General features: G+C 39.1%; 1 long non-coding RNA gene across 1 annotated transcript in view; it reads left to right on the top strand.

Annotated features, from left to right (window-relative positions):
* Positions 1–383: 383 nt before the first annotated feature.
* LOC105260611 overlaps positions 384–26,466 on the top strand; it is a 32,512-nt gene continuing 6,429 nt past the window's right edge. The window contains exon 1 of the long non-coding RNA XR_006598981.1: positions 384–1,006. This is a non-coding gene — a long non-coding RNA (uncharacterized LOC105260611). The remainder of the gene's footprint in view (positions 1,007–26,466) is intronic.

Consider the following 26,466-nt stretch of genomic DNA (forward strand, 5'->3'; position numbering starts at 1 on the left):
CTATTCCCACTAGGAAACATTATTGAAATGTTTTCTTGACGTGGTTACCAATCTCTGCATATGGCTGGTGTGCTGCAAACTGTGATCGCTAAAAGTAGAGCCGGTAGTGGAGGGTAGGGCTGGAGCAAAGCCCCATTTCCTGGTCTCCCCAGACTGGTGAAAGAATATCTAGAACACCTAGCTCAATACCCAGCTCTGATAAGGAAGGGCTCAGTAAGTGGTTCATTTAATTATTATAACTATTAGAATTGTTCATATGATTATTTTTGTTATTATACAAAAATTGAGTTTTGGGAAATCTAAATCAGAGACAAAACATCATGTATTTTTTTCTTCTTCTTAGCCAACTCTAGAGCATTACTGCAACATGGTGGGTCTCTCCTTTAACTAGGGCTGCCCCACCTTGGGAGCAGTCAGAGAAGTGGGAAGGTCAGACAAGGCAAACAACAGACGGGCGGCTTCTGGGTAGGCATCTTCCTGATCTGGCTTTCAAGTGAAGTATCTCTCCTGTAAAGGCTATCTGCCTGCTATCTCTCCTTGGTGCTGTTGCATTTCTACAACTGTCCATCTGTTGTCCGGCGCAAGAAGGGTTTTAAGAGCATAGTCCATGAGATTTCCCACCCACGATGCTGGAGAGACTTGGAATCACTGCATCCCACAGCTCACCCTCAGGCACCCAACTTCTGTCATAGTGTGTAAGGCTTGGCCAGGTATTTATAGTCTTTCTTCCCCCAAAACAAAGCCCAGCTGATTATCCATGCTAATGATTTCAAGCAGTGAAGGCTGAAGTGGTCTCCATGGTGATGATTTACGCTTGGGTCTCCTAGGAGACAATTACACGTGTGACAGACTTCAGATTCATTTTACTGCCCCAAATGTGCAGTGATTTTCCTTTTACACTGAACCATGCCCAGAATTCGTAAGTTAAAATTTAATTTTTCTAACAATTTTTTTTCCATTGCGTAAAAAAGATGAATATTCCAAAGAGGAAAGAGAGGCCTTAAAGGTAAGACAAAACATACTGTTTCTTGCATTATATTATAAATAATCTGAAAGAGCAAGTGATGAGCCCAAGGTGAGGTGTGTATGTTGAACTTTGGGGAGAGTTTGGTCCAGTAAATTAGGTTCTCTATTTAAATTTGGTATTTACTTCAATTTGATTTGAGGTAATTTATAATACACAGCTCTGATTGTGGCTGGGTTTAAGAACATGAGAGACTTCATACACAGTATTTATTAACAGACTGAAGTTGCTAATCACCACCAAAGTTGTTGCCTTTCCAGTGTCAGAGGCATGGAATTTCTTGGCCAAAGCACAGAAAAATGTCATCTGGGCACAAAATTCCATTTATCTGAAAGAACAGACATGAGCCAAGTTAACAGAGATAGGCCTCACAGAGTGACACCCCGAGATTCCTGTGAGGGGTCAGTGCTGAAACATAAAGGTGGGACAGGAATGGTGGTGGCAAAATACCATGTGTGTCTAATCAGGAAACCTTTTCTGTTTTTTTGCAAAAATAAGAACTGGTTCATCTCACATTCATCCACAAGAGGGCTACCTGTTATTGTTCCTTGCTGCAAAATCACTCTGCAGCACTTCAGAAAGACAAGAAGGCAGATGGTGCCAGGGCTGGTACAGAGGGTGGATAGCAGCCCACAGTCAATGGCTCTTCTTCTGTTTGGGTCAATACAATCCAGGGCATATTTTTTTAATACCTATAGTGGACCAGATGCCTTGCAAGGACATAGAATGGCTGATTTCTTCTTTCCAGAAGGTCATCTTCTATTTAGAAGCCACAACTGTAATAAAATGAGGTGGCTGCTATACTAATGCATGTTCTAAGTGTTTGGGAGCTCAGAGAAGGGAATGATGGATTTTGCCTGGAAAGAGGTTGAGGGTAGTGTGGAAAGTGTGATGAAGGAAGAAGGATGAAGGAAGCCCTTAGAGAAAGGGTCATATTTGAACAAGTTGTCAAAGAACAAGTTTAGATTCATCCATTGCTTGAGTCCAGGAAGGTGGTTGTAGGAATTGAGTTCAGATTGAGCAAAGGCTCAATAGTGCCTAAGTGCCTGGCACGATAAATTGAGTATCTGGATGTCTGAAATCCATGCCTTGCTCTGGGTTTCACTATATCTCCTTATATGGCATTGTGACTCTAGTAGCCTATCTCTTGGACTAGACTATGAGGTCCCAGAGAGCAGGGCTTTTGTTTCAATCTCCTTTGACTGGCACATAAAGTATATTCAAATTTGTTGAATAAAAAATTGAAATAATGAATAAATAAATGTCAGTATAATTCATGCAAAAATAAGAAATTTCATTCATTGATTTTAAGGTGGTCATTAGTTACAATAGATCAGGACACAAGGTTCCAGATTTTTTTCTTATCAAGCCTGTTATTGGGGTGCCTGGGTGGCTCAGTTGGTTGAGCATCCGACTTCAGCTCAGGTCATGATCTCACAGTTCGTGTGTTCGAGCCCCGTGTCAGGCTCTGTACTAACAGCTCAGAGCCTGGAGCCTGCTTTGGATTCTGTGTCTCCCTATCTCTGCCCCTCCCCTGCTTGAACTCTCTTTCTTAAAAATAAATAAACATTAAAAAACAGTTTAAAAAAGTCTGTAATTTAGCATATGAAAAAATTGCACCATAAATCTACTGCACCTCATGTCTGGCTAGCCATTTTCCCAGTGTTTTCCTTTGTTTGTTTGTTTGTTTGTTTAATAAGAAATAGAGTAACCAAATATGGGTTGCTTGACTCCTATAAATTCTCCCTTAGTTGCAATTCAATTAGGGGAACTTACATTATTTTGGTAGTATATTTATGTGATCCATGAACACATGTGCACACACACAGGAAGAACCCACTATGCCATGCAGCTTTGACAGCTTATGTGCTGATATCAATTAAAAGAGAACCGAAAGAGTATCAAGAATGCATTGCTATTTGTATCACATCTCTCTTCCATTTTCTCTAGTGAATCAATTACCTGGGATGAAGTTTATACCTTTTAATTAGCCAAATTATTCAATATGCCGGCACATCAACCCATACACAAATGGAAAGAAAAAATTAACTGTTGGACCAAAGCAAAAATTAAGTAAAAACATTTTTCAATATATATATAAATATATATATACCTATATATATATATATACCTATATATATATACTTATATCTATATATAGGTATATATATATATATATATATATATATATAGGTATTTATATATAAATAGGTATAGGTGTATATATATATATATATAGGTATATATATATATATATATATATATATATATATATATATATATAAAACAGACCAATTTCATAGTATTTGACTTGAATAAAAATTAACATTATGAATATAATGTTTAAAAATATATCAGGACATGTTCTCTGTAGTGATGCAGACACAATATTTGTGAGCTGTAGTTGGACACTTAGGATAGTTTTCTTTTCCTGAGATTTACCAGGAAACATTACTAACAGCAGAAGACCTGGAATATAAGCTTTAACAAACCTTTAAAAATTCATGTCAGTAAAATGATCCTAGTTCAATAAAGTCAGAATTAGAATGAAAAACTCCAGAAATAAAACTTATGATTTGAATCTGACAGATTGCATATATATTTTTATGGTATTTTGACGGAATATGAGAGAAAGTATAGTTTTTAGAATAAACACCAGAATTAGAACTACAAGGAAGGGAGGAAGAGTGGAAGGAAATAAGGAAGGAAGGAAAGAAAAAGAAATGGGAGAAAAGAGTAACAACTTTAAAACTATACAAAGGATGAAAATAACTCTGTGACTTTAGTGGCTGCTGGGCTATACATCCAACAGGATGCTACATAGCTGCCTGGAAAAGATTCTTCTGCCACATGTAAGGTCATAATAAAAATTGTGTGCATATTTCTAAACTGGTGATGGCCATTGAGAGTACATGGTAGTAACAGAAACAATTACAACAGTCTTGAAGGTAACTCCATATTAAAAACAGTAAATAATTTATCCAAAGTTAATAAGAACAAACTGAGGTATATTAACCCAAGACTTCCTGATTTTCTAATTCATGTTATTGTCCATTGTATAAAATAGTCAAAATTTAGATCAGAGAAACAATGAAGTAAAAGAGACTTTGGTTCGTGTTTCTTGAAGAATAAGTACCATGTGTGTCTGTTCCATTTGTGTTTGGAATACCTACATCTATTAATATGGAGTATTTTCCAAACTGCATATTCTTGGGTCCAACCTCAAGCCAATGAATCAGAATCTCTGATGATACAGCTAAGGGCACCACATTTTAAGTTTACCACTTGATGGATACGTACACTGAAGCTTGGGAACCATTGACCTAACCAAAATAAAGAAGTCACTGAGAATCTGTAATATTGAAGGTGAGCAGTGGTACACCAGGGCGGAATGGGGAGGGATGATCAATGTGGTAACTCCATTTCCTATCAAGGATGTAGTGCATTCTTGGATTTGATTTTATAGCTTCACCAGTTTTTAGATTTTTTTTCTTAATAATGAGGCACATGCTGATACTCTGCCTGAAAGCTCCTGCGTTTGGGGCTGTTTCCTAACTCTGGGCCTATAAGTGGATCAAGTAACCCAATATCACAGTCTTTTTAAAAATTGTTTTTAATATTTTTTTTATTTTTAAGAGAAAAGGAGTGGGGGAGGGGTCAGAGAAAGAGACAGAATCCAAAGCAGACTCAAGGCTCCGAGTTGAGCCTGGGGTTGAACCCACAAACTGCGAGATCATGACCCAAGCCAAAGTTGGACTGACGCTTAACCAGCTGAGCCACCCAGGCATTCCACCAATATCACAATCTTTATGTGAATATTTTATGTTGTCACTTACAGAAAAGATTACTTAACATAGTCACAACTAATTATTGAAATTAAAGTTAATAATTTCATTCCAAGTATACTTAGGGAGCTATTTACAATCATTCAATTAAATTTGTATGCTAAATACAGTACCATTTCTAAACAGTTGCATGATGGCAACAAGAAGCTATTTTATTTATTTATTTATTTATTTATTTATTTATTTATTTTTCAATATATGAAGTTTATTGTCAAATTGGTTTCCATACAACACCCAGTGCTCATCCCAAAAGGTGCCCTCCTCAATACCCATCACCCACCCTACCCTCCCTCCCACCCCCCCATCAACCCTCAGTTTGTTCTCAGTTTTTAAGAGTCTCATGCTTTGGCTGTCTCCCACTCTAACCTCTTTTTTTTTCCTTGTATTCCATTGTGTATATAAACCACAATTTCTTTATCCATTTGTCAGTTGATGGACATTTAGGCTCTTTCCATAATTTGGCTATTGTTGACAGAGTGCTGCTATGAACATTGGGGTACAAGTGCCCCTATGCATCAGTACTCCTGTATCCCTTGGGTAAATTCCTAGCAGTGCTACTGCTGGGTCATAGGGTAGGTCTCTTAATTTTTTGAGGAACCTCCACACTGTTTTCCAGAGTTGCTGGAATGTACCAGTTTGCATTCCCATCAACAGTGCAGGAGGGTTCCCATTTCTCCACATCCTTTCCAGCATCTAGCGTCTCCTGATGTGTTCATTTTAGCCACTCTGACTGGTGTGAAGTGATATCTTAGTGTGGATTTGATTTGTATTTCCCTGATGAGGAGTGACGTTGAGCATCTGTTCATGTGCCTGTTGGCCATCAGGATGTCTTCTTTAGAGAAGTGTTTATTCATGTCTTCTGCCCATTTCTTCACTGGATTATTTGTTTTTCGGGTATGGAGTTTGGTGTGTTCTTTATAGATTTTGGATACTAGCCCTTTGTCTGATATGTCATTTGCAAATATCTTTTCCCATTCCTTCGGTTGCCTTTTGTTTTGTTGATTGTTTCCTTTGCAGTGCAGAGCTTTTTATCTTGATGAGGTCCCAATAGTTCATTTTTGCTTTTAATTCCCTTGCCTTTGGAGATGTGTCAAGTAAGAAATTGCTGCGGCTGAGGTCAGAGAGGTTTTTTTCCTGCTTTCTCCTCTAGGGTTTTGATGGTTTCCTGTCTCACATTCAGGTCCTTCATCCATTCTGAGTTTGTTTTTGTGAATGGTGTAAGTGGTCTAGTTTCATCCTTCTGCATGTTGCTGTCCAGTTCTCCCAGCACCATTTGTTAAAGAGACTGTCTTTTTTCCATTGGATGTTCTTTACTGCTTTGTCATAGATTAGTTGGCCATACTTTTGTGGGTCTAGTTCTGGGGTTTCTATTATAATCCATCGGTCTATGTGTCTGTTTTTGTGCCAATACCATGCTGTCTTGATGATTACAGCTTTGTAGTAGAGGCTAAAGTCTGGGATTGTGATGCCTCCTGCTTTGGTCTTCTTCAAAATTACTTTGGCTATTCGGGGCCTTTTGTGGTTCCATATGAATTTTAGGATTGCTTGTTCTAGTTTCGAGAAGAATGCTGGTGCAATTTTGATTGGGATTGCATTGAATGTGTAGATAGCTTTGGGTAGTATTAACATTTTGACAATATTTATTCTTCCAATCCATGAGCATGGAATGTTTTTCCATTTCTTTATATCTTCTTCAATTTCCTTCTTAAGCTTTCTGTAGTTTTCAGCATACAGATCTTTTACATCTTTGGTTAGGTTTATTCCTTGGTATTTTATGCTTCTTGGTATAATTGTGAATGGTGTCAGTTTCTTTATTTGTCTTTCTCTTGCTTCATTATTAGTGTACAAGAATGCAACTAATTTTTCCACGTTGATTTTGTATCCTGCGACTTTGCTAAATTCATGTATCAGTTCTAGCAGACTTTTGGTGGATTCTATCAGATTTTCCATGTATAATATCATGTCATCTGCAAAAAGTGAAAGCTTGACTTCATCTTTGCGAATTTTGATGCTTTTGATTTCCTTTTGTTGTCTGATTGCTGATGCTAGAACTTCCAACACTATGTTAAACAACACCAGTGACAGTGAACATCCCTGTGGTGTTCCTGATCTCAGAGAGAAAGCTGTCAGTTTTTCCCCATGGGGATGATATTAGCTGTGGGCTTTTCACAATGGCTTTTGTGATGTTTAAGTATGTTCCTTCTATCCCAACTTTCTTGAGGGTTTTTACTAAGAAAGTATGCTGAATTTTGTCAAATACTTTTTCTGCGTCAATTGAGAGGATCATATGGTTCTTATCTTTTCTTTTATTGATGTGATGTATCACATTTATTGATTGGTGAATGTTGAACCAGCCTTGCATCCCAGGAATGAATCCCACTTGATCATGGTGAATTCTTTTTATATGCTGTAGGATTCGGTTTGCTAGTATCTTATTGAGAATTTTTGCATCCATATTCATCAGGGATATTGGCCTCTAGTTCTCTTTTTCTACTGGGTCTCTGTCTGGTTTAGGAATGAAAGTAATGCTGGCTTCATAGAATGGGTCTAGAAGTTTTCCTTCCCTTTCTGTTTTTTTGCAATAGCTTGAGAAGGCTAGGTACTGTCTCTGCTTTAAATATCTGGTAGAACTCTCCTCGGAAGCCATCTGGTCCTGGACTCTTATTTGTTGGGAGATTTTTGATAACTGATTCAATTTCTTTGCTGGTGATGGATCTGTTCAAGCTTTCTATTTCTTCCTGTTTGAGTTTTGGAAATGTGTGGGTGTTTAGGAATTTGTCCATTTTTTTCAGGTTGTCCAGTTTGTTGGCATATAATTTTTCATAGTATTCCATGATAATTGCTTGTATTTCAAAAGGATTGGTTGTAATAAATCCATTTTCATTCATGATTTTATCTATTTGGGTCTTCTCCCTTTTCTTTTTGTGGAGCCTGACTAGAGGTTTATCAATTTTATTTTTTCAAAAAACCCACTCTTGGTTTCATTGATCTGTTCTACAGTTTTTTAGATTCTGTATTGTTTATTTCTGCTCTGATCTTTATTATTTCTCTTCTTCTGCTGGTTTTGGGGTGTCTTTGCTGTTCTGCTTCTATTTCCTTTAGATGTTCTGCTACATTTTTTATTTGGGATTTTTCTTGTTTCTTGAGATAGGCCTGGATTGCAATGTATTTTCCTCTCAGGACTGCTTTGCTGCATCCCAAAGCGTTTGGATTGTTGTATTTTCATTTTAATTTGTTTCCATATATTTCTTAATTTCTTCTTTAATTGCCTGGTTGACCCATTCATTCTTTAGTGGGGTTAAATGTTCTTTAACCTCCATGCTTTTGGAGGTTTTCCAGACTTTATCCTGTGGTTGATTTCAAGCTTCATAGCACTGTGGTCTGAAAGTGTGCATGGTATGATCTCAATTATTTTATGCTTATGAAGGGCTGTTTTGTGACCCACTCAGTATGTGATCTATCTTGGAGAATGTTCCATGTGTACTCGAGAAGAAAGTATATTCTTTTGCTTTGGGTTGCAGAGTTCTAAATATATCTGTCAAGTCCATCTGATCCAATGTATCATTCAGGGCCCTTGTTTCCTTATTGATCCTGTGTCTAGATGATCTATCCATTTCTGTAAGTAGAGTATTAAGGTCACCTGCAGCTACCACATTCTTATCAATAAGGTTGCTTATGTTTGTGAGTAATTGTTTTATATATTTGGGGGCTCCTGTATTTGGTGCATAGACATTTATAATTGTTAGCTCTTCCTGATGGATAGACCCTATAATTATTATATAATGCCCTTCTTCATCTCTTATTACAGCCTTTAATTTAAAGTATAGTTTGTCTGATATAAGTATGGCTACTCCCACTTTCTTTTGAATTCCAGCAGCATGATAGATAGTTCTCTATCCCCTCACTTTCAATCTGAAGGTGTCCTCAGGTCCAAAATGAGATTCTTGTAGACAGCAAATAGATAGGTCTTGTTTTTTTAATCCATTCAGATACCCTATGTCTTTTGGTTGGAGCATTTAGTCCATTTACATCCAGTGTTATTATAGAGAGATATGGGTTTAGAGTCATTGTGATGTCTATAGGTTTCATGGTTGTAGTGATGTCTCTGGTACTTTGTCTCACAGGATTCCCCCTTAGGATCTCTTGTAGTGCTGGTTTAATGGTGACGAATTCCTTCAATTTTTGTTTGTTTGGGAAGATCTTTATCTCTCCTTCTATTCTAAATGACAGACTTGCAGAATAAAGGATTCTTGGCTGCATATTTTTTCTGTTCATCACATTGAAGATCTCGTGCCATTTCTTTCTGGCCTGCCAAGTTTCAGTAGATCACTAGTCTTATAGGTCTCCTTTATATGTTAGAGCATATTTATCCCTAGCTGCTTTCAGAATTTTCTCTTTATCCTTGTATTTTGCCAGTTTGACTATATGTCATGCAGAACATTGATTCAAGTTACATCTGAAGGGAGTTCTCTGTGCCTCTTGGATTTCAATGCATTTTTCCTTCCCCAGATCAGGGAAGTTCTCAGCTATGATTTCTTCAAGTATACCTTCCGTCCCTTTCTTTCTCTCTTCTTCCTCTGGAATCCCAATTATGCATATATTATTACATTTTATTGTATCACTTAATTCTCTAATTCTCCCCTCATACTCCTGGATTTTTTTATTTCTCTTTATCTCAGCTTCCTCTTTTTCCATAATTTTATCTTCTAATTCATCTATTCTCTCCTTTGCCTCTTCAATCTGAGCTGTGGTCACCTTCATTTTATTTTGCAGCTCATTTATAATATTTTTTAGCTCCTCCTGACTGTTTCTTAGTTCCTTGATCTCTGTAGCAATAGATGCTCTGCTGTCCTCTATATTTTTTCAAGTCCAGAGATTAATTTCATGACTATTATTTTAAATTCATTTTCTGTTACATTGTTTAAATCATTTGTAATAAGTCCATTAGCTGTCGCTACTTCCTGGAGTTTCTTTTGAAGAGAATTCTTCCGTTTTGCCATTTTGGATAGTCCCTGAGTTACCACAAAACTGTAGGCCTCTTCCTCTGTGCTGTCTGGAGTAACTTGCATTGGTGGGCGGGGCCGCAGTCAGACCTGATATCTGCCCCCAGCCCACTGCTGGGACCACAGTCAGACTCGTGTGTACCTTATCTTCACCTCTCCCAGAGGCAGGACTCACTGTGGAGTGGTGTGGCCCCTGTCTGGGCTACTTGCACACTGCCAGGCTTGTGGTGCTGTTTCTATGGGATCTGGCATATTAGCTGGGGTGGATCTGCAACGTGCACAGGGACGGGAGGGGCAGACTCAGCTCATTTTGCCTTCGGTGGTCCACTTCGGGAGGGGCCCTGCAACACTGGGACGGAGGCACACCCATCCCTTTGGAGGGATGGATCCACAGAAGCACAGCTGTGTGTGTTTGCGAGGTGCAAGCAAGTTCCCTGATGGGAACTGGTTCCCTTTGGGATTTTGGCTGGGGGATAGGCAAGTGAGATGGCACTTCCCAGCACCTTTGTTCCCTGTTAAGCTGAACTCTGTCCTCCAGGGCTCAACAACTCTCCCCCCCTGTTGTCCTCTAGCCCTCCCACTCTCAGAGCAGAGCTATTGACTTATAACATTCCAGATTTGAAGTCCCGCTGGCTGTCAGAACACATTCCTTCCAGGCCTTCTGCTTTTGCAAGCAAGACTTGGGATCTCTGCCTTGCAGGGTGGACTGCCCATCCACTGTCCTGGCTCTCTCCCACCCGTCTGTGTAGTGCGCACTGCCCTCTGCCCTTCCTACCCTCTTCTGTGGGCCCCTTGTCTATGCTTGGCTCTGGAGAATCCGTTCTGCTAGTCTTCTGGCAGTTTTCTGGGTTATTTAGGCTGATGTGGGTGGAATCTAAGTGATCAGCACGACACAGTGAGCCCAGTGTCCTCCTATGCTGCCATCTTCCCTGCTCTTCACAATTCATTTAAACTATGTCCCAGGTAACAGTAACTAGATAAATATGTGAAGTAGTGCTGTTATTGGGACTTTCTTCAATGATGGGAATGTTCTGGATCTAGGCTGCCAATATGAGAGCCACTAGCAACATTTAACAATCAAAATGTGCCTAGTGCAACAGAGAAACTAAATTTTAATTTTAGATAATGTAAATTGAAATGGACGTTTGTAGTTAACTACTGCTACATTGGCAGGTGCAGCTCTCTAAGGTAGTTTCGTCCACGTAAACTAGTCCAGATGCTTAAGATGTTTCCCCTTTACAACATGGCATGTTTTAAAAGTACATATGTAAGAAGGTGGTATAAAAGTAGTTTCCTAAACCAATTGTCATGAAAGAAAATTTAACATCGTATAAATGAAATATAGACAATTTTACACAGTGCAAGGTTGAAAAACATCTCTAACTTTGGGAATGTACCAATGTCAAACTGTTCTAGGATTGCCATGTTGAGCCACAGGACTTGAGTAAATATACCACTTTGGCTAATAACTGGTTTCTTCTAAAGTGTCCAGATGTTCCTATATTCATTAATTCTAATAAGAGATTAATTTTGAGGCAGGAAATAAGGACTTGAATTCAGGTAAGGGAGAAAAAAGCTCCAAATCTTTTTAAAAATTTTTTTCGGAATTAAAATTATGTTTGGACTCTTCTCATTTACTGGATATAGAATTATAGCTTGACAATTCTTTTAGCACATACAAATATGTCATACCACTTTCTTCTGGCTCCCACAATTTCTCATAAGGAATCCATTGTCATTCAAATTGTTTTTTTTTTTTCTATAGCTAAATTGCTATTTCTCACACTTTCAAAAAACATTTTTTTTCATTGAGTTTAGTTTTCAGAAGTTTGACTATTATGGGTCTTGGGGTGGATTATTTCAAGTTCATCCAGTTCTGATTTGTGCATCCTCATGTTTCTCCAGGTTTATGGCCTTTGCAAAATTTGGGATGTTTTCAGCCAATATTTCTTTGAGTGTTTTTTTGAGCTTCTCCTTCCCCACCCAGCCTTCATCAACACTTGAGGAAAGGAACACTTCCTCATAAGGAATGGGTGAGGTAGGAGTTGTAGTTCCACAGTAGACCTCTGCTGATGTCACCTTGGCTAGAATGCATATAACTGCCTTTACTGCTATCCATATGGCCTCTACAGGGGTGAGAGAGGTGTGGTGTGGTCTTATTACTACTGGACAGTGACGGAAGTCCTGAATATCCTTCAGCTCTCCTCTGATTCAGCCACAGCTGGAAGAAGTGCTTGATACCACCATGATGACCAGGAAGTCCAGGCTCCTTTTATGGTCTCCACCAACATGATGGTTAGGGGAAAGAGGAGAAGGGGTCATTACTACCCATTGGGGATAAACATCCTTGTTCCTTATCAGGTTTATCTGATGCTAACTCAGTGGGAATAGGATGCTGGTCCCTTCATTATACCTAGTGAGCATGGAGGTTTAGGCTCCCCATCTGGCCTCTGCTGTCCTGGGTGGATATAGGTCTACAGTGGTTAGCTACAGTAGAGAGGATATCGTGTAAAACTTTTCTGTCCTACTAAGCTACCCCTTTCTTGCTGTGTTGGTTAGAGAAGGTATTTTTCCTTGGGGATTTTTTTTTCTGTTCCTATTGACATTTGTGGCTCACCAGCTTCTTCAGCTCTAAGTTGCGGCTATATGAGGCAAAAAAGTAAGCCCAGAGAACTCACCATTGTGTTCCTTGGGTGTCCTGGTCCCTAACCACTCTTCCATTTGCTATTCACCTTTCAGAGTCTTCTTATGATTGTTTCATATATAATCTCCAGTTGTACTTAGTTGTACTTAAAGGAGAGAATAGAAACATACATGGATACTCCATCTTCTTTGAAGTGGAAATAATTGGTATTATTTTTTAGTCTAAAAATAATCAAATGGAGTTCTTGTTATGAGCCAGGCATGCTTTTGAACACATTACATGTATATGTATACATTTTATCCTCATGATAAGTTTGTGAGGCAATTATTTTTTATTAGCCCAGTTTTCTCAAAAAGACACCAAGTCCCAGGGAGGCTGAGTAACTCTGCAATGAAGGGTTAAGCAGGCTTAGGTACTCACACTCTGCACATTCCAGGGAAAGGACTGGTCCTTGGCCAAGTCCTGGGAGATGACCTCTGGGAGCTGATGAGAAGGGTTTTCTATGACTGAGGCCCTGGACCAGGTTGTGTCAATGTGACCAGACAGTTTATGCTAACAGTGTGACTTAGGGTGATTATCTGTTATTGTATGCCTGAGGCTTTAGGCATGTTGTATCTGTTTCACTTACGAGGGTGCTAAATATTGAGTGGCTGTCAGTCTTGTCGTTGCTGCATGACCCTATGACAGATATCCAATAAAAGCCCTGGACACCAAGGCTCAGATGAGCTTTCTTGGTTGGTAACACTGAGCAGGTGTTGTCATACATGATTGTCAGGAGAATTAAGCACCTTCTATGCAACACATGGAGAGCATAGCTATTCACTGTGGAAATTTGTGCCTTTTTGTTCTGGACCTCATCCTATGTGCATTTCCTCTTTGCTGGCTTTAACCTGTGTCCTTCTATGGTAATAAACTATAACTTGAGTATAACAGATTCTTCTGAGTGCTGTGAGTCAATCCATCAAATTGTTGAACCTGAGCGTTTGTGGTATAGTCGTGAGCATAGCTGCCTTCCAAATTGTTGAACCTGAGAGAGGTATTAGGGGCTACCAGTGTACCAATTCAAGGTCTGGTAGTGAGGAAATAAAAGATTCATCTTTCTCTGGAACCCATGCTCCTAACTACTCCCAGGGTACTCACTTCTTCAGTTACATGGGATCAGGGTTAAATCTTTGCACCTACTATTGCTTCTTTTAGATAATGTCTGACATGTGATGTGTGATAGACCAAAATCACTGGCTTCATATAAACAAATCCTTTTATCTTCACAATGATATCTCAAACCCTTACTATTCTTGCTTGCATATATCTCTTTTCCCTTGAAAAATAAAATATTGAAGAGCTTCCTTAATCTGGAAGCAAAATAAGTCTCAAAACACCCACCATTTATGAATTTTAGGGAGGAAGACAGACTACAGATGATATCACAATGAGAATGCTTTGAATCACAACTCAAGGCTTGTGGTCTGCAACAGAGTATGGAGTTTCAGCGTTAAACTTATTCTCCATGCCATAGATCTCAAAATTATATGAGAAATGGACCAGAAGACAGCTAATTATTGCAGTAATTTGGATAGTAAATGCATCATCAAATCTTACATTTAGGAAATATCATCATGATATTTAAAAAATTTCCCTTTGTGTAATGTAAGACCAAAAAAATTTATAAAGTAGTCATAAGGCTTACTTTTGGTTCTTGAAAGGATTTTCTTGCAACCCAAAGGTATTTGGGAACAGGTGTTACTCTTCCATCCTCACTACACTCCACGAGCCCAAGAATCTGAGACATCTACATTCATACCTTTTATGTGTCCTATGTTTCCTGAATCACAGTTCAGATCAAAGAGGGCATCATTCTGGGGCTGAATGTCAGTCTGACACTGCTTTCTCCCTGTGGGTCTCTCTAGGGACTGCATACTTCTTAGACATCATTTCCAGAAGGATCATTGGGCTATTAAAATTAATTAATATAATTTTATAATTAACTTTCATAATATTAATCTCTTAATTATCCTGTAAGCAGTAATTATGGAGCTCATGATTCTTCTGCCACCACCTCCATGACTTATATGTGGAAATTAGCATTTTAACGTGAAGTTCTGATACTTTATTGAGAACTCAGGGTCTTTGAGATAATTGAAAATTGCATCTCATTAAAGGGCAAGTGAGAGAGTGGAACTTTTATCCTTGAAAACTGAGTCCTGGACTGTTATTTTGGTAACTTAAAAAAACCTATTTGGTCAGTCATGTCCAAGTCAGCTCTCTAATTATTGCTCCTGAATTTTGATCCTGAATCTATATTTTTGTCCCTCTGTCTATGATGATTTGCAGTGTATATAAATTGAAGTTGTTAAAGGTTTCAGGCACCATACATCTTTTTTTTTTAATTTTTTTTCAACATTTATTTATTTTTGGGACAGAGAGAGACAGAGCATGAATGGGGGAGGGGCAGAGAGAGAGGGAGACACAGAATCGGAAACAGGCTCCAGGCTCTGAGCCATCAGCCCAGAGCCCGATGCGGGGCTCAAACTCACGGACCGCGAGATCGTGACCTGGCTGAAGTCGGACGCTTAACCAACTGCGCCACCCAGGCGCCCCAATCTTTCATTATCCTTCTACTTTCACTGATATTTTTGCACTGTGTACTTTATTTGGTATCAGGAGTGACAGTATGCCTCCCTTCCCCCATGCATTTATTCACTCTGTGTTGAGGGTGAAAGAGGGGTTTATCTGACTTTGAATTGCAGAAGACTAAATCCAGAATGCTCAATTTGGGTCTATCCTCTCTCTCCTCTGAAAAGAGGAGCATTTCCTCCCCTCTCCTCTCAGCCATGGGGATGATTGGGAACATGTTGTCTTGTTCTAGAGTATCATTTGAAAAGTCCTCATGTCCACTGATTTAAGACACATTCTTCCATACTTATTGTTGTTCTGTAAAATTATGGTATATTGGTTCTCCATCTGATGTCTTTTGCTTTAATTCTCAGGTGGTTTAGATATTGGGTGGGTAAGAAAGGATATCTTAGATGCCCAAACCCAGTCTCTTCCACTGGTCAGTTGGCACTGGCTACTGTCTGTGGAAGCAGAACACCAGAGCAATTCTTGCAGTGTTCTAACCACTGCAGCTGGGCTACACACCTGGATTTATAAGCAAAACACTGAACTTTATTTTATGTAACATATAATAATGTGAAAATTATAAAAATGTGTACTGATCTCTCCTATTTTTTGTAACATATATTGTGTTTCCAATCATAATCTAAAATCCCAAAGGATGGTAATTATGCCTTATGCCTCTTTGTATCCTCCCCAGATCTTAAAATGATGCTTCAACTATAGTAGACATTTGTTCAGTGTTGGTGATGATTTTCCACTTGGGGTTACAAGTGTAGGTGTATGGAGATCTACTAATGAATGAAATAATATTTAGATATGTGTCATCTAACTCCCAATTCACAAAGTAAATTTATAAATTTACTTACAAATTTACAGCCATCGTTAAAAGGTGCATGGTTACCATTATCAAATCATAGTTACCAAGATAGTTGTTTGCAGACATCCCTCTGGTAGTTCACTGTATTCTCCACCAACAATTCATAGCAGAAATTTCAGTTGTAGTCTAGCAAGGATTCAATGGTACAATTATGAGTCCAGTTTATATGTTATACAAAAACACAACACCCTCCTTCTTTCCACCCCTTTGCCACTTTTAACACCTCCCTGGAAGCCACCTCTCTGGATATCTCGCAATCGAGTGCCAGCTGTTAGAAGCCTCCCATGCATTTAATCTTTTCTCTGTTATGCCTTTTATATCCCATTCTAATTATTACCTGGAATCAAATAAAATTGCTTATTTTTGATCCAGGGAAGCTTATTTAGTAGTGTAAACTATTAGTAATTCTTCCTCTGAATTACAATGAATTACTAACTCAGATGATGCAGTGTATCAGCAGAAACACTTGTTCCCTTGTGTCATCGGTTAATATATTATTAACTCCCGTGCTGCTCTTCCTCTTTCCACCAAGTTTTGAGAAGTGATCACTTGTGCTGATTAGCTCTTCTTGTCTGCTATTTTTTGGTACTTATGTGTCTGGCTTATGGTTCACCCTGTGTTCTTCCTTGGAAATGAAAATGAAAGGTGATCCCTCTTTATGCATATAGTGAGAAACGAATATACTTTAAACATTTATTACATAGACAAAATTAAGAAACAAACAAACAAACAAAAAAGAACAAAGCTGTCTATAGAGAAAAGTGCATCCATAATCTCTAGAGCTATAATAGAGAGAGTCAGTAATATACATGTTGGGATTTTAATAAATGTATGCTTGATAACAAGGTCCTAAACTCAGTGTTTTCAGTGCTGTTTCATGTGTCTCAGAAGCGATTTAAGTTCAAACCTTGTTTTGAGAAAGAAAGTGTGTCCGGAAGGAAATTAATATATGTATACTCAGACCTCATTATTCACTTATTCAATATTTGCAAAACTTTCTTACTCACTAAAATTTGTCTCTCCCAGATCTATACCCTCAGTGCTTTTATGATCATTTGCAGACATGCACAGAACAGCAAAAATTTGAGTCTCCCATGTACATATTCCCAGCTGGGGTTGAAATAGATGTCACTCTGCTTTCTTGTTTCAGCGCTCATACTGCAAACAAGTGTCCTTTTTTGTGGCCTACTTAGTGTCACTTTTTGTAGTTTTGTGTCGTTTTTTTTTCAATATATGAAATTTATTGTCAAATTGATTTCCATACAACACCCAGTGCTCATCCCAAAAGGTGCCCTCCTCAATACCCATCACCCACCCTCTCCTCCCTCCCACCCCCCATCAACCCTCAGTTTGTTCTCAGTTTTTAACAGTCTATTATGCTTTGGCTCTCTCCCACTCTAACCTCTTTTTTTTTCCTTCCCCTCCCCCATGGGTTCCTGTTAAGTTTCTCAGGATCCACATAAGAGTGAAACCATATGGTATCTGTCTTTCTCTGTATGGCTTATTTCACTTAGCATCACACTCTCCAGTTCCATCCATGTTGCTACAAAGGGCCATATTTCATTCTTTCTCATTGCCATGTAGTACTCCATTGTGTATATAAACCACAATTTCTTTATCCATTCATCAGTTGATGGACATTTAAGCTCTTTCTATAATTTGGCTATTGTTGAGAGTGCTGCTATAAACATTGGGGTACAAGTACCCCTATGCAAGTACTCCTGTATCCCTTGGGTAAATTCCTAGCAGTGCTACTGCTGGGTTATAGGGTAGGTCTATTTTTAATTTTCTGAGGAACCTCCACACTGCTTTCTAGAGCGGCTGCACCAATTTGCATTCCCACCCACACTGCAAGAGGGTTCCCATTTCACCACATCCTCTCCAGCATCTATAGTCCCCTGATTTGTTCATTTTGGCCACTCTGGCATGAGGTGATATCTGAGTGTGGATTTGATTTGTATTTCCCTGATGAGGAGCGACGTAGAGCATCTTTTCATGTGCCTGTTGGCCATCCGGATGTCTTCTTTAGAGAAGTGTCTATTCATGTTTTCTGCCCATTTCTTCACTATGTTATTTGTTTTTCAGGTGTGGAGTTTGGTGAGCTCTTTATAGATTTTGGATACTAGCCCTTTGTCCGATATGTCATTTGCGAATATCTTTTCCCATTCCGTTGGTTGCCTTTTAGTTGTGTTGGTTGTTTCCTTTGCTGTGCAGAAGCTTTTTATCTTCATAAGGTCCCAGTAATTCATTTTTGCTTTTAATTCCCTTGCCTTTGGGGATGTGTCGAGTAAGAGATTGCTACGGCTGAGGTCAGAGAGGTCTTTTCCTGCTTTCTCCTCTAGGGTTTTGATGGTTTCCTGTCTCACATTCAGGTCTTTTAACCATTTTGAGTTTATTTTTGTGAATGGTGTGAGAAAGTGGTCTAGTTTCAACTTTCTGCATGTTGCTGTCCAGTTCTCCCAGCACCATTTGTTAAAGAGATTGTCTTTTTTCCATTGGATGTTCTTTCCTGCTTTGTCAAAGATGAGTTGGCCATACGTTTGTGGGTCTAGTTCTGGGGTTTCTATTCTATTCCATTGGTCTATGTGTCTGTTTTTGTGCCAATACCATGCTGTCTTGATGATGACAGCTTTGTAGTAGAGGCTAAAGTCTGGGATTGTGATGCCTCCTGCTCTGGTGTTCTTCAAAATTCCTTTGGCTATTCGGGGCCTTTTGTGGTTCCATATGAATTTTAGAACTGCTTGTTCTAGTTTCGAGAAGAATGCTGGTGCAATTTTGATTGGGATTGCATTGAATGTGTAGATAGCTTTGGGTAGTATTGGCATTTTGACAATATTTATTCTTCCAATCCATGAGCTGGGAATGTCTTTCCATTTCTTTATATCTTCTTCAATTACCTTCATAAGCTTTCTATAGTTTTCAGCATACAGATCTTTTTATATCTTTGGTTAGATTTATTCCTAGGTATTTTATGCTTCTTGGTGCAATTGTGAATGGGATCAGTTTCTTTATTTGTCTTTCTGTTGCTTCATTGTTAGTGTATAAGAATGCAACTGATTTCTGTACATTCATTTTGTATCCTGCAACTTTGCTGTATTCATGTATCAGTTCTAGCAGACTTTTGGTGGAGTCTATCGGATTTTCCATGTATAATGTCATGTCAACTGCAAAAAGCGAAAGCTTGACTTCATCTTTGCCAATTTTGATGCCTTTGATTTCCTTTTGTTGTCTGATTGCTGATGCTAGAACTTCCAGCACTATGTTAAACAACAGCGGTGAGAGTGGGCATCCCTGTAGTGTTCCTGATCTCAGGGAAAAAGCTCTCAGTGACCCAGTATATGATCTATCTTGGAGAATGTTCCATGTGCACTTGAAAAGAAAGTATATTCTATTGCTTTGGGATGCAGAGTTCTAAATATATCTGTCAAGTCCATCTGATCCAGTGTGTCATTCAGGGCCCTTGTTTCTTTATTGACCATGTGTCTAGATGATCTATCCATTTTTGTAAGTGGAGTGTTAAAGTCCCCTGCAATTATCACATTCTTATCAATAAGTTTGCTTACGTTTGTGAGTAATTGTTTTATATATTTGGGGGCTCCGGTATTCGGCACATAGACATTTATAATTGTTATCTCTTCCTGGTGGATAGACCCTGTAATTATTATATAATGCCCTTCTTCATCTCTTGTTACAGCCTTTAATTTAAAGTCTAGTTTGTCTGATATAAGTATGGCTACTCCAGCTTTCTTTTGGCTTCCAGTAGCATGATAAATAGTTCTTCATCCCCTCACTCTCAATCTAAAGGTGTCCTCAGATCTAAAATGAGTCTCTTGTAGACAGCAAATAGATGGGTCTTGTTTTTTATCCATTCTGATACCCTATGTCTTTTGGTTGGTGCATTTAATCCATTTACATTCAGTGTTATTATAGAAAGATACGGGTTTAGAGTCATTGTGATGTCTGTATGATTTATGCTTGTAGTGATGTCTCTGGTACTTTGTCTCACAAGATCCCCCTTAGGATCTCTTGTAGGGCTGGTTTAGTGGTGACAAATTCTAAATGACCGACTTGCTGGATAAAGGATTCTTGGCTGCATATTTTTCCTGTTCAGCACATTAAAGATCTCATGCCAATCCTTTCTGGCCTGCCAAGTTTCAAAAGAGAGATCAGTCACGAGTCTTATAGGTCTCCCTTTATATGTTAGGGCACATTTACCCCTTGCTGCTTTCAGAATTTTCTCTGTATTTTGCCACTTTCACTATGATATGTCGTGCAGAAGATCGATTCAAGTTATGTCTGAAGGGAGTTCTCTGTGCCTCTTGGATTTCAATGCCTTTTTCCTTCCCCAGTTCAGGGAAGTTCTCAGCTATTATTTCTTCAAGTACCCCTTCAGCACCTTTCCCTCTCTCTTCCTCCTCTGGGATACCAATTATGCGTATAGTATTTCTTTTTAGTGTATCACTTAGTTCTCTAATTTTCCCCTCATACTCCTGGATTTTTTTATCTCTCTTTTTCTCAGCTTCCTCTTTTTCCATAACTTTATCTTCTAGTTCACCTATTCTCACCTCTGCCTCTTCAATCCAAGCCGTCGTCATTTCAATTTTGTTTTGCATTTCGTTTAAAGCGTTTTTCAGCTCCTCCTGACTGTTCCTTAGTCCCTTGATCTCTGTAGCAAGAGATTCTCTGCTGTCCTCTATACTGTTTTCAAGCCCAGCGATTAATTTTATGACTATTATTCTAAATTCACTTTCTGTTATATTATTTAAATCCTTTTTGATCAGTTCATTAGCTGTTGTTATTTCCTGGAGATTCTTCTGAGGGGAATTCTTCCGTTTGGTCATTTTGGATAGTCCCTAGAGTGGTGCTGACCTGCAGGGCACTTCCCCTGTGCTGTGGTGTGTAACTGGAGTTGGTGGGCGGAGCCGCAGTCAGACCTGATGTCTGCCCCCAGCCCACTGCTGGGGCCACAGTCAAACTCGTGTGTGCCTTCTCTTCCCCTCTCCTAGGGGCAGGATTCACTGTGGGGTGGCGTGGCCTGTCTGGGCTACTTGCACACTGCCAGGCTTGTGGTGCTGGGGATCTGGCCTATTAGCTGGGGTGGGTAGGCAAGGTGCACGGGGGCAGGAGGGGCAGGCTTAGCTCGCTTCTCTTTAGGTGATCCACTTCAGGAGGGGCCCTGTGGCAGCCGGAGGGAGTCAGACCCTCTGCCGGAGGGGTGGCTCCACAGAAGCACAGTGTTGGGTATTTGCACGGAGCAAGCAAGTTCCCTGGCAGGAACTGGTTCCCTTTGGGATTTTGGCTGGGGGATGGGCGAGGGAGATGGCACTGGCGAGCGCCTTTGTTCCCCACCAAATAGCTCTGTCCTCCTGGGGCTCAGCAACTCTCCCTCCCTTTGTCCTCCAGCCTTCCCGCTTTCTGAGCAGAGCTGTTAGCTTATAACCTTCCAGATGTCAGGTCCTGCTTGCTGTCGGAACACACTCTGTCCAGCCCCTCCACTTTTGCCAGCCAGACTCGGGGGCTCTGCTTGGCCAGCAGGCTGCCCCTCTGCCCCGGCTCCCTCCCGCCAGTCCATGGAGTGCGCATCGCCTCTCTGCCCTTCCTACCCTCTTCCGTGGGCCTCTCATCTGCTCTTGGCTCCGGAGACTCCATTCTGCTAGTCTTCTGGTGGTTTTCTGGGTTAGTTAGGCAGGTGTAGGTGGAATCAAACTCACTTCATCTGCCAGTCTGGACAAATGTAGACTTCGTTCCTTCCCACGTGGTCCTTTGTCTCAGGGGCAGAGGCGAGGGGTGTCTCAGCCTCGCCACGGCTGCTGGGATCCTTCCAGTGCTGCCTTGGTCCACGCAGGAGCTGTAGTTTTGTGTTTTTTTGATAATTTCACTATTTAAAATGGTTCCCAAGTGTAATGTTGAAGTGCTGTCTAGTGTTCCCAAGGGCAAGAAAGTTGTGATGTGCCTTGCAGAGAAAATATAGATAAGCTTCCCTCAGGCATGAGTTATACTGTTGTTGGTCAGGAATTGAATGTTAATGAATCAGCTGTATGTATTTAACAAAGTGTCTTTATTTTTTTTAGAGTTTATTTATTTATTGTTAGAGAGAGAGATAGTGAGAGCACAAGTTTGAATGGGGCAGGGGCAGAGAAAGAAGGAGGGAGAAAATCCCAAGCAGGTTCCACACTGTCAGTGCAAAGCCTGATGCTGGGCTCAAACTCATGAACTGTGAGATCATGACCTGAGCCAAAACCAAGAGCTGGATATTTAACTTATTGAACCACTTCGGTGGCCCTAATAAATTTTCTTTAAACATACACTGTTTAGATACATAGTTATCTATCAATCAGTTAATAAAAAATTGTGACCAGAGACTCATAGGAAACTCACCCTGTATTTCCCCTAGAAACCGCAGTTCAGTGTTCATTGATTCAATGTTTGTGGTAACCTTATAAGATGAAACTATTGTGAATAAGAAGAATTAACTGTATTATGTATTTTACTTTGATTGGTTTTCAATTACTGATTAAACAACAACTATATATATATATATATATATATATATATATATATAGTGGTTGCTATCCATAACAAGAATAGCCAGTAGCTTTTTTCAATATCAATATTTTGAGATACAGTACAACCATTTCCAGTTCAACATGGAGATATGTAAATGTAAGACCTATTAATACAGAAGTAGATTGCTGCCACAAATGACCTGGGCAAGGTGCCTGGGGAGGGTTATAAGGAAGAATGACAATTATTACAGTCATTCCCCATAGATAAAAATACTGTTTACTTTAGGAAGATCAAAAGCCCACTTACTCTTTGGTGTGTTGCCTACGTGGGACCTTAAAAACTGGCTAAATAGCTTAAGAATGATGGGGTGCTCCTCAATACATATAAAATAATTGGGATCATAGCATGTACACTTTCAGATCACAATGCTATGAAACTTGAAATAAACCACAGGAAAAAGTTTGCAAAACCTCCAAATTCACGGAGGTTAAAGATCATCCTACTAAAAAACAAATGTGTCAACCAGGCAATTAAAGAAGAAATTAAAAATATATGCAAACAAATGAAAATGAAAACACAACAATCCAAACGCTTTGGGATGCAGCAAAGGCAGTCCTATGAGAAAAATAAATTGCAGTCTAGGCCTATCTCAAGAAACAAGAAAAATCCCAAATACAAAATCTAACAGCACACCTAAAGGAACTAGAGGCAGAACAACACAGAAACTCCAAGGCCATCAGAAGAAGAGAAATAAAGACCAGAGCAGAAATAAACAATATAGAATCAAACACACACACACACACACACACACACACACACACACACAGTAGAACAGATCAATGAAACCAAGAATTGGTATTTTGAAAAAAATAAACAAGATTGATAAACCTCTATCCAGGCTTCTCAAAAAGAAAAGAGAAAGCACCCAAATAGATAAAATCATGAATGAAAATGGACTTATTACAACCAATCCCTCATAAATACAAGCAATTATCAGGGAATTCTATCAAAAATTATATGACAACAAACTGGACAACCTGGAAGAAATGGGCAAATTTCTAAATACCCACACACTACCAAAACTCAAATGGGAAGAATTAGAAAATTTGAACAGATCCATAATTAGTGAAGAAATTGAATAAGTTATCAAATATCTCCCAACAGAGTCCGTGACCTGATGGCTTCCCTGGGGAATTCTACCAGACATTTAAAGCAAAGTTAATATCTATCCCTCTCAAGCTGTTCAAAAAAATATAAATTGAAGGAAAACTTCTAGACTCATTCTATGAAGCCAGCATTACTTTGATTACCAAACTAGACAGAGACCCAGCAAAAAAGGCAAACTATAGGCCAATATGAATATGGACACAAAAATTCTCAACAAGATACTAGAACATCGAATTCAACAGCATATAAAAAGAATTTTTCACGATGATCAAATGAGATTCATTTCTGGGCTTCAAGGCTGGTTTAATATTCACAAATCCATCAATGTAATGCATCACATTAATAAAAGAAAGAATAGGAACCATATGATCCTGTCAATCGATGCAGAAAAAAGTATTTGACAAAATATAGCGTACTTTCTAAATAAAAACCCTCAAGGAAGTTGGGATAGAAGGAACATACCTAAACATCATAAAAGCCATTTATGAAAAGCCAACAGCTAATATCATCCTCATTTGGAAAAACTGAGAGCTTTCTTCTTAAGATCAGAAACACCACAGGGATGTCCACTCTCATGACTGTTGTTTAACATAGTGTTGGAAGTCCTAGCATCAGCAATCAGACAAAGAAAATGATATCAGAGGCATCAAAATTGGCAGGAAGAAGTCAAACTTTCACTTTTCTCAGATGACATGATACACTACATGGAAAACCTCTGATAGACTCCATCAAAAATCTGGTAGAACTGATACATCAATTCAACAAAATCACAGGGTAAAAAATCAATGTACAGAAATCGGTTGCATTTTTACACACAAATAACGAAGCAACAGCAAGAGAAATAAACTAATCAAATTTACAATTGCACCAAGAACCACAAAAGACCTAGTAATAAACCTAATCAAAGATGTAGAAGACCTGTATGTTGAAAACTATAGAAAGCTTATGAAGGAAATTGAAGAAAATACAAAGAAATGGAAAAGCATTCCATGCTCATGGATTGGAAGAATAAATATTGTTAAATATCTATGCTACCCAAAGCAATTTACACATTCAATGCAATCCCAATCAAAATTGCACCGGCATTCTTCTCAAAGCTAGAACAAACAATCCTAAAATTTGTATGGAAGCACAAAAGACCCTGAATAGCCAAAGTAATACTGAAGAAGAGAACCAAAGTGGGAGGCATCACAATCACAGACTTTAGTCTCTACCACAAAGCTGTAATCAGAAATACACTATGGTGTTGGCACAAAAACAGACACATAGACCAATGGAATAGAATAGAGAACCTGGAATTGGACCCACAAATGTATGGCCAAATAATCTTTGACAAAGCAGGAAAGAATATCCAAGGGAAAAAATACAATTTCTTCAGCGAATGGTGCTGGGAGAACTGGACAGCAACATGCAGAAAAATGAAACTAGACCACTTTCTTATACCATACACAAAAATAAACTCAAAATTGATGAAAGACCTGAATGTGAGACAGGAAACCATCAAAACCCTAGAGGAGAAAGAAGGAAACAATCTCTTCGTCCTCTTTGACCTCCAAAGGCAAGGGAATTAAACGCAAAAATGAACGACTGGGATCTCATCAAGATAAAAAGCTTCTGCACTGCAAAGGAAACAATCAACAAAACTGAAATGCAACCAATGGAGTGGGAAAAGATATTTGCAAATGACATATTGGATAAAGGGCTAGTATCCAAAATCTATAAAGAACTCACCAAACTCCACATGCGAAAAACAAATAATCCAGTGAAGAAATGGGCAGAAGACATGAATAGACACTTTTCCAAAGAAGACATCCAGATGGCCAGCAGGCACATGAAAAGATTCTTAAGGTCACTCATCATCAGGGAAATACAAGTCGAAGCCACACTGAGATACCACCTCACGCCAGTCAGAGTGGCTAAAATGAACAAATCAGGAGACTCTAGATGCTGGAGAGGATGTGGAGAAATGAGAACCCTCTTGCACTGTTGGTGGGAATGCAAACTGGTGCAGCCACTCTGTAAAACAGTGTGGAATTTCCTCAAAAAGTTAAAAATAGAATTACCCTATGACCCAGCAATGCACTACTAGGAATTAATCTAAAGGATACAGGAGTGCCGATTCATAGGAGCACATGTACCCCAGTGTTTATAACAGCACTTTTATCAATAGCCAAATTGTGGAAAGAGTCTAAATGTCCATCAACTGATGAATGGATAAATATGTGGTTTATATATACAATGGTACCACGTGGCAATGAGAACAAATGAAAACCTGCCATTTGCAGCAACATGGATGGAACTGGAGGGTATTGTGCTAAGTGAAATAAGTCAGTCAGAGAAAGACAGATACCATGTTTTCACTCATATGTGGATCTTGAGAAACTTAAGACCATGAGGGAAGGGAAGGGGGGAAAAATGTTACAAACAGAGAGGGAGGTAGACAAACCATAAGAGACTCTTGGGTACTGAGAACAAACTAAGGGTTGATGGGGGGTAGGGGAGAAGGGATAATGGATGATGGGCATTGAGGAGGGCACTCGCTGGGATGGACACTGGGTGTTGTATGGAAGCCAATTTGACAATAAATTATATTAAAAAAAAGAATGATGGGTTGTTCTTTTATCACTTCAAGTATGTACAAAGTAAGAAGAGAAATGGAAAGAGTGATTATGCCTCCAAAAATTGTAAAACAAATCATGAAAATTCTTAGTGTTATATTTTAAGGTAGAAAAATGGAAGCAAACAGCAAGAAAAATAAGAATTTTCTTACTTTCCAAACTTTA

Source organism: Felis catus, chromosome B3 (genome assembly GCF_018350175.1).
Source record: "Felis catus isolate Fca126 chromosome B3, F.catus_Fca126_mat1.0, whole genome shotgun sequence".
Lineage (NCBI taxonomy): Eukaryota > Metazoa > Chordata > Mammalia > Carnivora > Felidae > Felis > Felis catus.